Source organism: Scyliorhinus canicula, chromosome 4, assembly GCF_902713615.1.
Source record: "Scyliorhinus canicula chromosome 4, sScyCan1.1, whole genome shotgun sequence".
Taxonomy (NCBI): Eukaryota; Metazoa; Chordata; class Chondrichthyes; order Carcharhiniformes; family Scyliorhinidae; genus Scyliorhinus; species Scyliorhinus canicula.
Genome location: NC_052149.1, coordinates 38636218 through 38649348, shown reverse-complemented (window position 1 = coordinate 38649348; position 13131 = coordinate 38636218).

Here is a 13131-nt window from a genome sequence, read left to right as displayed (position 1 = left end):
GGATCGTGTATGGCAAAGTGCCCATCCCGTCAAACACATCTGGATACTGAGCGAGGATGCCATCAATGTCAGCTTGAAGATCTACGCTGGAGGATGTCGCTGAATAAACCCGCTGCACCAGGTTTAGCTTTTTGCAGGTATGCGCGCCCAGTAGGATGCCTTGTCCGGCTTGACAATTTCAAACCTTAGCCGTGCATGGGTACTCCGGTTGGAGACGGGTAGATGGCAGCACCCCAGTGCCGTGATGGCATTACGTTATAGTCCAGGAGCTGGCAGGCTGCTGGAAGGACCTTGGGGGGCTTCTTGATGCATTTGAAGTCTGCCTGTGAGAGGAGGTTGGCAGAAGCACCTGTGTCCAGCTTCAACTGGATGGAGCAGCTGTTGACCTGCATCACCGCATGCCATTTGTCTTCCGAATCCACAGCGAGGATGGACTGAATGCGAGATGAGTTAGAACATAGAACATAGAACAGTACAGCACAGAACAGGCCCTTCGGCCCTCAATGTTGTGCCGAGCCATGATCACCCTACTCAAACCCACGTATCCACCCTATACCCGTAACCCAACAACCTCCCCCTTAATCTTTTATTAGGACACTACGGGCAATTTAGCATGGCCAATCCACCTAACCCGCACATCTTTGGACTGTGGGAGGAAACCGGAGCACCCGGAGGAAACCCACGCACACAGGGGGAGGACGTGCAGACTCCACACAGACAGTGACCCAGCCGGGAATCGAACCTGGGACCCTGGAGCTGTGAAGCATTTATGCTAACCACCATGCTACCCTGCTGCCCCCATGCTACCCTGCTGCCCCTGGTGTGGCTTGTTCACGTGTGGTAATGATGCCCACTCGGGAGGAGGACTCTGGGCACTCGTCCTCTGGATCCATTGTACTGCCAGGATCAGAATCCTGCAATCATCGTTCCACATTCTGGACGCGCCATCGTTGGAATTGGGAGCGCTGGCCTCTGACTGGTGGTGCAGACCTGCACAACGCTGCATAGTGTCCAGGCTTCCCGCAGTTTAAACATTGCCTGCCTCTTGCAGGGCAGTGTCCCTTTATGTGGGCGTTGCCACAGTTCAGGCACGTCATAATGTTGGCGTCGTGACGCGGTGTACGTCGTCGCACAAGTGCAGTACGGTCGGCAAAAGCGGGCTCCGGGAAAAGCGTGCGAGACGGCCGCTGTCTTCAATGCTGAGGCGCTGCATCCGGGAGATGGCCTGCACACTCAATGTCTCGTGGGAGGCATGTTTCTCATTTTCAGCCGATTTGTATTGGGAATACCAATTTTATGCATGCTCATGCACTGTGCATGTTTCAATCGCAACTGGCAGGGTCATAGCTTCGATGTACAGCAGAAACTTTTGCTTGAATATCTGCCAGTTAGCACTGAGATTGCCAGAGGTCCTGAGCTGGTGAGGAGCCTGAATCTTCTCCATGCGTCACGGAACGGACTGAGATAAGCCACCTTAATTAGTAGTCTCCTGGTATCATGTTGTGTTAGGTACACTGGTCTAACACTGGCTGCAATTGGATGCAGCTTAGATCAGAAAGATACTCCAGACCTTGAAGTTAGTTCAATCCGGTTTATTGACCTAGTAGCACAGTTAGCACAGTTCTCCGTGAGTTCGACTCTCTGCTAACTTGTGTGGTTACTCTGACTGAGCCAGACTAGCTCTTTGCCACATGGTGGAGGTGTGAGATTGTAACAACACCCTTGACTGACTCTCTAGATGTTCATCATTGGAAAGAGGCGGAGTGTGAGTGCCTCGTGTCTTTTATAGTCAGATCCCACCCGAGTGTCCTGCCTGCTTATTGGTCATGTCCTGTTCTCGGTGTCCATTAGCTGCTTGTCTGTATATCATTATGTGTGTGTCTGCATATCATGACAATGGTGAATTCACTCAAATAGTTTCTGAAATGTTGGTTGCTCTGGTTTTCGGATTTCATCATTAAAGTTAATTTATCTCACACCTATAACCCCCTAAAATACTAAATGTCACCTGCAGTAAATGTATATATAGCCTTATGTTATTACTGTGCAAAAACTGCGGTGAAGGAAGATCCAGACACACTACTCTATGATAGACTCTACTTAAGGTTAATCTCCACTGGGAAAGTTCTGCAAAATTTCCCCATGACTTCGAAAGGTAATCAAGCAAAGCTTGAGATTGTGCATTTCCACATCCCTGACAATTATGAAAAGCCAAAGGAGCATTTCTATTGTGAAGGTTGGAAGACTGCATTCTCAGATATCAGAAAACTCATTGAAGGTTATGAAATATTTACAAATTAATACTATTTAAAAACACAGAATCTCTGACCCTATTTCAGTGCTCCTTCCTGCCACCCTTTCAAAAATAAAGTTAGGCATAAACGTGATATTAGAGGGCAACCTTCAAGTTACCATGCACCTGCCGCCTTTATCATTCGACAAGGCAGACGTCTGTAGCCACGTGGGTTGGCCACATCCCGATTCCAAAATGGAGGTCCGCTAAGAATGCAGGGAGAACTGGTCAGGAGCAGGGAAACAAGCAGGTGCAAAGTTTCCTGTGTATTAGGACTTGCAGCAACCCAGACTGGACTGAAACCAGCAACTATCTGCATATTAATGAGCGATCCCCAGGAACAATTGGATACATTAAAGTAATCAAGACCAAACCAGACTCCCCGGCGCCAGCGGGAGCCAGGACAAAGGAAGGCCAACGGACACATAGGGACCGCCCAGCGATCAGGGAACAGCTCCAGTATTGGAGAAATCGATTCAAATGATTGGGACTTAGTCCAATCAATTGGAACCAGGTACGGGATCCGCCCAAAATGGCGCGAAACCTCTGGGGACTATAAAATAGAGTCCCCAAGTTAAATTCGTCCTTCTTGGCAGGTCTTCTTGGCAGGGTCTCTCAGCAGCTCGAAACAACTCTTGACCGTGACTCTCAACAACGAGAGACCTGCCTCGCAGCTGCACCAACCAAGTAAGTCTCCAGTCAACGCACGCTATGAGATAGGCGCTCCTAGCTACTAGTCCATACCATCTTGAAGCCTGCAGACTCTGAATCGACCGAAGGCCATTGTTCCCCTGACCTGGTGGGCCATTTCCAAAGCTAAGTATAGGCCTTTTAGTGTTAGAGATAGTCTAGTAAGTAGAGTTCTATGCATGAGTAGTGATTGACTGTGTATATAATAAATGTGTTTTGATTTGACACTTACTAACTGGTGTATTGAGTTATTGATCAGCACTTTAACCTGAACCTCGTGGTGGTATCATAAAGATACCTGGTGACTCTACAGCAAGGTGATTAAACAGAGCAAATTAAGCGTTAAACACAATTAGTAACATTTATTGGCGAACTCTCACAGGACTCGACTTAGAAGTAGCCCCCCCACTCCGAGAGAACCCAAAAATTTGAATTAGAATCCAATTGGGAACAGAAATAACCACAAGTGTTCAAGCAGTTCTGATCAATCCTCCAGAATTCGGAAGTGTGTTAATGAAAATTAAAATGAAAATTGCTTTATCGTCACGAGTAGGCTTCAATGAAGTTACTGTGAAAAGCCCCTAGTCGCCACTTTCCGGCGCCTGTCCGGGGAGGCCGGTGCGGGAATCAAACCGTGCTGCTGGCCTGCTTGGTCTGCTTTAAAAGCCAGCGATTTAGCTGAGTGAGCTAAACCAGCGTACTAACAGGGATATAAGGTAAAACAAAATCTGTCGGGAGTTTGTATTCCGGAAATTAGCGAAAGCCATACCCGTGTTTGCAGCACCGCCTTAGTATCCCTCGTTCCAAATTTAAAAAGAGCACAGATAGGAAAAATGGCAATGAAGGCAATGGAATGCCTCATGAACTCTCAAGAATTTGTGGTCGCAGCGACCAGCAGAGTAGGACAGTGTCCCGTTTGGGAAGTTGAGAATAGAAGGTACCTCAAAGGGAAGGGATGGCCCCTTTGGAGTGACTTTTGTTCAAATGAGGAAACAGGTCCTGGGAGTATAGGATATACTTGGTGGGAGAACCTTAGTGAAATCCATAAAAAGAGCTTAGGGAAAGCTCGCAAGCCGATGGCAATTGTGTCCTGTCTGGCACAATTGCGAGGCACAGAGGAGGTAGTTCGGACACTCCGCAAAGAGAAAGATGAGAGGAATCGAATGAGTAAAGACGATGTCAGTGAGATCGAGAAAAAGAACATAGAATTAAGAAGGAAGTTGGCAGCAATGGACAGAGAGATGGATGATGCCAAGAGGGCACACCAGTCTTGTCTAGCGCACCTGAGCAGCTTCCAAACCCAATACGATAAGGCCTATCAGGACACACAATGTGCAGTCCTGGTAAGAGAAGAGACAGAGATACAGGTAGAGGCATTGCAAAAGCAATGCAGCAATTTAAAAGCAGCATTACGAGCACTCCATGCTGCCACCACAGAGCAGAGACAAAGCTCAGTAGATCACGCAAAGTGCAGGAAGCAGATTGCAGAACTGCAGTCTCTGCTTTCAGTCCAAAACGGATTCCAAAGCACATTTGGATCCCAGTTAGATGAAGAAGACGGCCCTGATTGGCAAGAACTAAATGAGACAGCGCATAGATATGTACAGGGAACATGTGCGCAAGAAAAGCCCCAAAAGAGAAGAGCGCCCCAACCCCCCAACGAGCAGATAGATCACACACCCATGAATCCGGTGACCACGCACCGCAGAGCCGCATCGGACGGAGACGCGGAATTCCTTTACATGACACCCTTAACCGTGACCCAATTACGGGACGCATGCAAAAAGATCACACCGTTCCTCCCCACCTCAGACCGCCACCAATTCTTTGCTACAGTGAAGCAGCTGGCGACCATGTACGGCCTGGATGAGCGAGAGCAAGTGAAGCTGACAATTTTAAGTTTAGACCTTTCTGTTGTAGCAGCCCTTCCTGACCCACAGAATGTAGGAGGAGGCACCCTTGCAGAGATGCACACGGCGATCCTAGACACGATCGGATATAATAGAGGTGACCCCATAGAAGGCCTGAATAAGTGCAGGCAGAAGAAAACAGAACACCCCACAGCGTTTGCTGGATGCCTGTGGATCCATTTTACAGCCGTTTTCGGAAACTTAGACCGCACCCATTTGTCCTCAGACAACATGGCCAAATGGACCCGAACCCTTATCTCTCGTGACACAGAGGCAGGACAGAGAGCTTGTGCTAATTATGACCCCTCAGAGGAGGCCCACAAAGAAAAATGGGTTTTAAAAAGGTTGTCCCGCACTTGGGAGCAATCTTTCCACAATAAACCCGCGTTTAGAAAACCCGAGGAATCACAGGCAGATGCAGATATCCAGGCAATTAAAGCGCACCACAACCCCGCATAGGTGAACGAAGGCAGAAACAGCCCCCCACAGAAACCGCAGGAATGTTATAACTGTGGACAATTAGGTCACTTTGCACGAGAGTGCAATGCCCCACAAAAGCCACAGAGAGCCCAGCAGCCACTGATTCCCAACACTGAGAAGTTGTAACAAGTCAGGAGCAAGGCTAAGGGCAGCGAATGAGGTGGCGCACAGCCAGCACAAGACATTCATTGCACTCATTGTGTGGCACTACCACCAAGCTAAATGGGATAGATATTGAACAGATCTAGCAACTCAAAACTGGGCATCCATGAGGCGCTGTGGGCCATCAGGCACAACAGGGTTATATTCAACCACAATCTGCAACGTCATGGCCCAGCATATCCCCTCTCTACCATTACCGCCAAGCCAGGGGATCAACCCTGGTTCAATGGAGAGTGCAGGCGAGCATGCCAGGAGCAAAATCAGGCACACCGAAAAATGAGGTGCCAACCTGTTGAAGCTGCAACACAGGATTACTTGTGTGCCAAACAGCATAAGCAGCAAGTAATAGACAGATTTAAGTGATTCCACAACAAATGCATCAGATCTAATCTCTGTAGTCCCGCCACATCCAACTGTGAATGGTGATGGACAATTAACCAATTCACTGGCGAAGAAGACTCCACATATATCCCCAACCTCAATGATGGAGGAACCCAGCAAATATGTGCAAAAGACAAGACTGAGGCATTCACACCAATCTTCAGCCAGAAGTGCCGAGTGGATAATCTATCTCGGTCTCCTCCGGAGGTCCCCAGAATCACGGATATCAGTCTTCAGCCAATACGATTCACTCCATGTGATATCAAAAAATGGCTGAAGGCACTGGATACTGCAAAGGCTATGGGTCATGACAGTATCCCGGCAGTAGACTGAAGTGGGGGGACTCTCCGCTGGTTGGAACATCATAGCTGGAACAAAGGAAGGTGGTTGTGATGATTGGAGGTCAATTATCTCAGCTCCAGGACTTCACTGCAGGAGTTGCTCAGGATAGTGTCCTAGGCCCAATGTTCTATAGCTGCTTCATCAATGACCTCCCTTCCATCATAAGGTCAGAAGTGGGCACGTAGGGCAGCACGGTGGTGCAGTGGGTTAGCCCTGTTGGCTCACGGCGCCAATGTCCCAGGATCGATCCCAGCTCTGGGTCGCTGTCCGTGTGGAGTTTGCACATTCTCCCTGTGTTTGCGAGGGTTTCGCCCCCACAACCCAAAGATGTGCAAGGTAGGTGAATTGGCCATGCTAAAGTGCCCCATAATTGGAAAAAATGAATTGGGTACTCTGAATTTAAAAATAAAAGAAGTGGGCATGTTTGCGGATGACTGCACAATGTTCAGCATAATTCGCGACTTCTCTGATAATGAAGCAGTCCATGTCCAAATGCAGCAAGACCTGGACAATATCCAGGCTTGGGCTGACAAGTGGCAAGTTGCATTTACGCCACACAAGTACCAAGTAATGACCATCTCCTACAGAGAAGATCTAACCACCGTCCCTTGACGTTCAATGGCATTACCATTGCTGAATACCCCACAATCAATATCCTGGGGGTTACCTTTGTTCATAAACTGAACTGGACTAGCCATATTAATACTGTGGCCACCAGGATGGGTCAGAGGCTAGGAATCCTACGGTGAGTAACTCACTGCCTGACCCCCTCAAAGCCTGCCCACCATCTATAAGGCCCAAGTCAGGAATGTAATGGAATATTCTCCACTTGCCTGGATGAGTGCAGCTCCAACAACACTCGAAGCTCAACACCATCCAGGACAAAGCAGCCCGCTTGATTGCTCCCCCTTCCACAAACATTCAAACCCTCCACCACCAACGAACAGTGGCAGCCGTGTGCACTATATACAAGATGGACTGCAGTAACTTACCAAGGTTCCTTAGACAGCACCTTCCAAAGTCACGACCAGTACCATCTAGAAGAACAAGAGCTGCAGATACCTGGGAACCCCACCACCTGGAGGTTCCCCTCCAAGTCACTCAGCACCCTGACTTGGAATTATATCACCGTTTCCTCATTGTCGCTGGGGCAACATCCTCCCTAACAGCATAGTGGATGTCCCTACACTTCAAAGACTGCAGTGATTCACAAAGGCAACAAATCATCACCTTCTGAAGGGCAACTAGGGATGAACAATAAATGCTGGCCTAACTAGCGATGCCCACATCCCGTAAAGAATTATTAATAATGGTGAAGCAACTAATATTACAATCACAGACCAGACCACAACAGCGGCTAGGATACTGGACCAAAACCCCAATATTTTAATTTATTTTGTAAGGCTGTGTTGATAGAATGATTCACTCCAGGAGTGTTGCATGAAGGAATAGGGATTTGGTATTTAAAACAAAATTTTATTATGAATACAGTATTAAAGTCTTTAACTTAACATCCAAAAAGAACAGCTTACAATTAGCCCTTAAACACTACCACTCAATTCCCCATTAAACAACAAGAAAAGAAACATACAGCTAGCTCTCAATCAAGCTTAAAGCAGCATGCCATAGAATAATACATGGTTAACAGAACAGATTTGGCTCATGTTACAACCTCTGCAGACTATGTCTGGATATCTTCAAAAAGCTGTTTCAACTGGTGTGTTTTAGCTTCTTCCTTGTTCTCAGACAAGACTGCTCTGCTTTAAGTATTATTTCTCCTTTTACAACTATCCTTCTGGGAGAGAAAACTGCCTTTACTTATGGTCAAAACAAGGGTTGCCAGATCAGACTTCAAGTCTTCTCCAAAGCTTTCTCAAAATGTCTTTCTCTGAATCTCTTAGTTTCACCCAACAATGGCATCCTCTCCCCAAGCTGAAAAACACATTAACTCTCCAGGGACTTCCCGTGTCAAAACACATTGCATTAGCCCAGGCTGAAAAACACATTCCTCTGGTCAATCTCACGTTCTGGCTCCTAAAAGCTTCCAAGCTCGGCAAAACAGGATCCTTTTTAATAGCATGACCACTGCAGTCAAACACACTATAATCCCAGCCTTTTAATCCTTAAATTGTCCAATGCTTAGATTCCAATATTCCTAAAATCCTCTATTTGTCAGAGTAAGCTCAGTGACTATCCTTTGCTTCGGTATTTTCCCCAACTCTTCTGTCACAGACCTGTCTCTCACTCACTCTCAGTGGACTGTCTGAGGGATAGGACTGTGTGTCCAATAACCTGAATCCCCCACACTTCCCCCGTTAACAAAAGTACAGACCGCGACTCTTAATTCCCTGAACCTTCTGAAACTGCCCGCGACCCACCTGCGGGTTGTGATCCGCACTTCGAAAAACTCTGATTTAGAAGACAGTCATCTTGGAATCATAAGGTTTTGGTTAGCTATGGAAAAGAACAAAGAGCAATCCATACTAAAACTGTTGGGAGGAGGGTCGATTTCACTGGAACCAAACGTTGCCCAGCAAAATGGAACAACACATGGGTGACCAATGGTTCAGATAAAGTTGATCTACATTCCCAAAGGGGAAATAAGTAGGACAATTATAGCCATAGCTCCTTGGGATGACAAAAGTGATAGTGAAATGAAACAGAAAAAGGATACATATGGCAGATGTAAGTAATCAGAAAGTAAAAGTGAGAAAGTTCAGTAGGGAAGTGAAAATATAAATAAGAAAAGCAGAGTATGAGAAGATTCTGGCAAGTAATATAAAAGGGAACAAGCACATAAATAGCAGAAAAATGGTAAAGGTGGGATTGGGACCTACTAAAGGCCAGAGAAGGATATGCATGCAGGGAGGCAGCGGGCATGGCTGAGCTACTATATGGTTACTATGTATCTCTTTACTTCCTCTTTACTGAGGAAGAAGAATCTTCCAAAATCATTGGAGTAGAGCTAGTGGGCGGCACGGTAACACAGTGGTTAGCACTGTTCCTTCACAATGCCAGGGTCCCAGGTTCGATTCCCGGCTTGGGAATCTGTCTGTGCAGAGTCTGCATGTTCTCCGGGTGTTCCGGTTTCCTCCCACAAATCCAGAAAGACGTGCCTTTTGGAAATTTGGGCATTCTGAATTCTCCCCCCGTGTACCCAAACAGGCGCCAGAATGTGGCGACTAGGAGCTTTTCACAGGAATTTCATTGCAGTGTTAATGAAAGCATACAGTGTTAATAAAGATTATTATTATAGTTGAGTCACTAAATGGGCTGTAATTTATTAAAGAGTAGATATTAGAAAGGCTGACTGTATGTAAACTTGATAAACAACCAGGACTGGATCAGATGCATCTGAGGATACCAATCTTCCTTAATTACAGGTATTGTACCTGTCTGAACCACAGTGTGTCTTTACCCTATAAATGGTGGACAAATGACTATGAGACTCAGTTTATAAAACAGAACAATATTTATTCACACGCACACAATGGTTATTCAATCACACACTCTCAATCATAGGTTACACTATACACCACTGGTTCCAAGATCTTAATTAAACTTGGCAGTGACCGACAAGTGCTAGGCAGATACAGGCCTGTTATCAGTGATCGCAGTCTTGTAGCCTCTGTCAGTTGGTTAACATCTGGTTCACTTCTGGCTCTGGTCTTCCTTCTGTGGATGGTCTCCTTCTTTGGTCGGTGAAGGGTCGCCGTTGTTGGTTGCTGCTGCAGAGAGAGAATGAGGGCTGTAAAGTAACTTTAATCCTGCTTGGATTTTGTGCCCTTTGGTGGGCTGTTTTTGGGTCAGCTATCAATAAAAGATCAGGGATCGGTCAGCCTGATCGATCAAGTGCAATCAGGGGCTGCCACATCAATTTTGGGCTGGGCACTCAGTGACTATGCCTGCAAGTGTAGGGGGCAGGTAGGCCCTTCCAAATAAGGAGTTTAGCTGCCGCTGTGCCTGGTAAATAAGTGTCATTGACAGGACAGTTCTATTGCCCCATCTGGGATGACCTGGAGATGGCCTTTTGCCTATGTTGTTTGCAACGACCTGCAAAATCTTTTGAAGTCTGCAAAGCCTGGGCTGCAAATTTGTTTGATCTGTTCTGCAGCCTGCTTGTCCATACCCTGACCACTTTTCCCAGCATCCCTTGCTGGACACCATTTTAGGTGGCCACACAGGGGTGATGCCAGAAAGAATCATAAACATTAAACCCGTGATTAGAAAAGGGTGTAAAATATACCCAGCAACTACAGAGAAGTCAATTTAACCTTGATGGGGAGAAAACCATTAGAAACAAAAACTAGTTTAAGTCACTTGGACAAATGTGGATTAATTGAGGAAAACCAGCATTAGTTTGATAATGTTGGTTACCTTGATGATGTTTACCTTAATTTAGTTTTTTGATGATGTAACGGAGAGGATTGGGGAGTGTAATGCTATTGATGTGGTGCACATGGACTTCAAAAGGGGATTTGATAATGTGCCACGTAACAGCAAAGTTGAATAAAAGGTACAATATGGATAAGAGGTTGGGTGAGTGACAGGAAGCAGCGAGTAGAAAAGAGAAGGTCGAGAGTAGATTTGACAGAGATGTTCAAAATTACAGAAGGTCTATCTAGACAGAAGAGATGGGGAGAAACTACCGATTGGCAAAAGGGTCAGGAAATAGAGGGCACTGATTTATGTGTGAAAAGAACCAAAGGCCATGAGAGGATAACCTATTTGGTATAGAGTGGTTAGGAGCTGGAATTCAGTTCCTGAGATTGTGGTAGATCCAGATTCCCTTGTGGCTCTCAAAGGGAATTGGATAACTATCTGACGAGAGGAAAAAAATAGCAGGAAGAGGAAAAGGTCAGGGTGTGGGACTTGCTGAGTTGCACTGACAGAGAATAAGCATGGAAAAAATGTCCTATTAATCTTTTCTCTGCTGTAACCCATTCTATGATTGGAAAGAACTATATTTTTGAAAATAACCAAATTACTAAATCTGCAATTTCCACTCTCTCTATATATCACTCCTTTAAATGTCTTTTTAAAACCCATCATTTTGACCACTGTTTAAATCAACCTACCTAATCACTTTGAACAATGTCCTTAAAACACAAAATCTATCAATTAGATTTAGATCTGTTGCTCATTATGCTTTCCCTTAATTTGCTTTGTTCTAATTACCTTTGTTCAAGAGTCGCCAGGTATCATTCTGGTACCACCACAAGGTTCAAAGCCGAATACTGATCAATGACACGATACACCAGTTAGTAAGTTTGAAATCAATGCACATTTATTTACACACACAGTCAATTATTACTCATGCAGGGCAGCACGGTGGCCTAGTGGTTAGCACAACCGCCTCACGGCGCTGAGGTCCCAGGTTCGATCCCGGCTCTGGGTCACTGTCCGTGTGGAGTTTGCACAATCTCCCCGTGTCTGCGTGGGTTTCACCCCCACAACCCAAAAATGTGGAGAGTAGGTGGATTGGCCACGCTAAATTGCCCCTTAATTGGAAAAAATAATTGGGTAATCTAAATTAAAAAAAAAAAAAATTATTACTCATGCATAAACTCTACTCGCTAAACTACAACTACTACTAAAAGCCTATACTTAGCTTTGAGTGCCCACTCAGTCAGAGGAACAATGGCCGTTGTCCGGTTCTGATACTGTTGGCTTTGAACTGGTATAGACTAGTAGCCAGGAGCGTCTATCTCGTAGCGTGCATTGACCTTAGACTTACTTGGCTGGTGCTTGGCGGGCCTCTCATCGCTGAGAGCCAAATGCCAAGGTGAAGGTGACAAAGAGGAGTAAGAGAGCGCACTGACCTTGGGGACTGTTTTATAGCCCCCAGGGTTTTGCGCCCTTCTGGGCGGACCCTGGGCTTTGTCCCAATTAATTGGACCACGTCCCAATTGTTTGTATCGATTCTCCCCAATAACGGGGTCATTCCCCGATCGTTGGGCGGGCTCTAGGTAACCGTTGGCCTGCCTTTGTTTTAGCCTCCACTGGCGCCGGGGAGTCTGTCCTGGTACCGATTGTTTCAATGTTTCTTTTTGTCCCCGGAGATAGCTCATTACTATGCTAATGGCTTATAGTTTCAGTTCTGTCTGGGTTCTGCAAGTTCCAATCCACAGGAAACCTTGTACCTGCTTGTTTTTCTAGTGCTGTCCATTTTTCCCTGCACTCTTTGCGAGTATCCATTTTGGAATCGGGACGTGGCCACCCCAGGTGGCTACAGATCTAATTACACATTCCTTTGTTGCCCTATTATTTTTGATTCAATTCCTATGTGGTCTAGCTCTAATTTTAAAGTTATGCCTTTATGCAGAGAAGGACTTGGACAGGCTATGAGAGTGGGCAAAGAAGTGGCAGATGGATTACAATGTGGAAAAGTGTGAAGTTATGCACATTGGAAAGAGAAATGGAGGCATAGACTATTTTCTAAATGGGGGGATTCTAAGGAAATCAGAAGCACAAAGGGACTTGGGAGTCATTGTTCACGATTATCTTAAGGTTAACGTGCAGGCTCAGTCGACTGTTAGGATGGCAAATGCAATGTTAGTATTCATGTCAAGAGGGCTGGAATACAAGACCAGGGATGTACTTCTGAGACTATACAAGGTTCTCGTGAGAACCCATTTGGAGTATTGTGAGCAGTTTTGGGCCCCGTATCTAAGGAAGGATGTGCTGGCCTAGGAAAGGGTCCAGAGGAGGATCCCTGGAATGAAGAGCTTGTCGTATGAGGAACGGTTGTGGACTCTGGGTCTGTACTCGTTGGAGTTTAGAAGGATGAGGGGGGATCTTATTGAAACTTACCGGATACTGGAAGGCCTGTATAGAGTGGACGTGGAGAAGATGTTTCCACTTGTAGGAAAA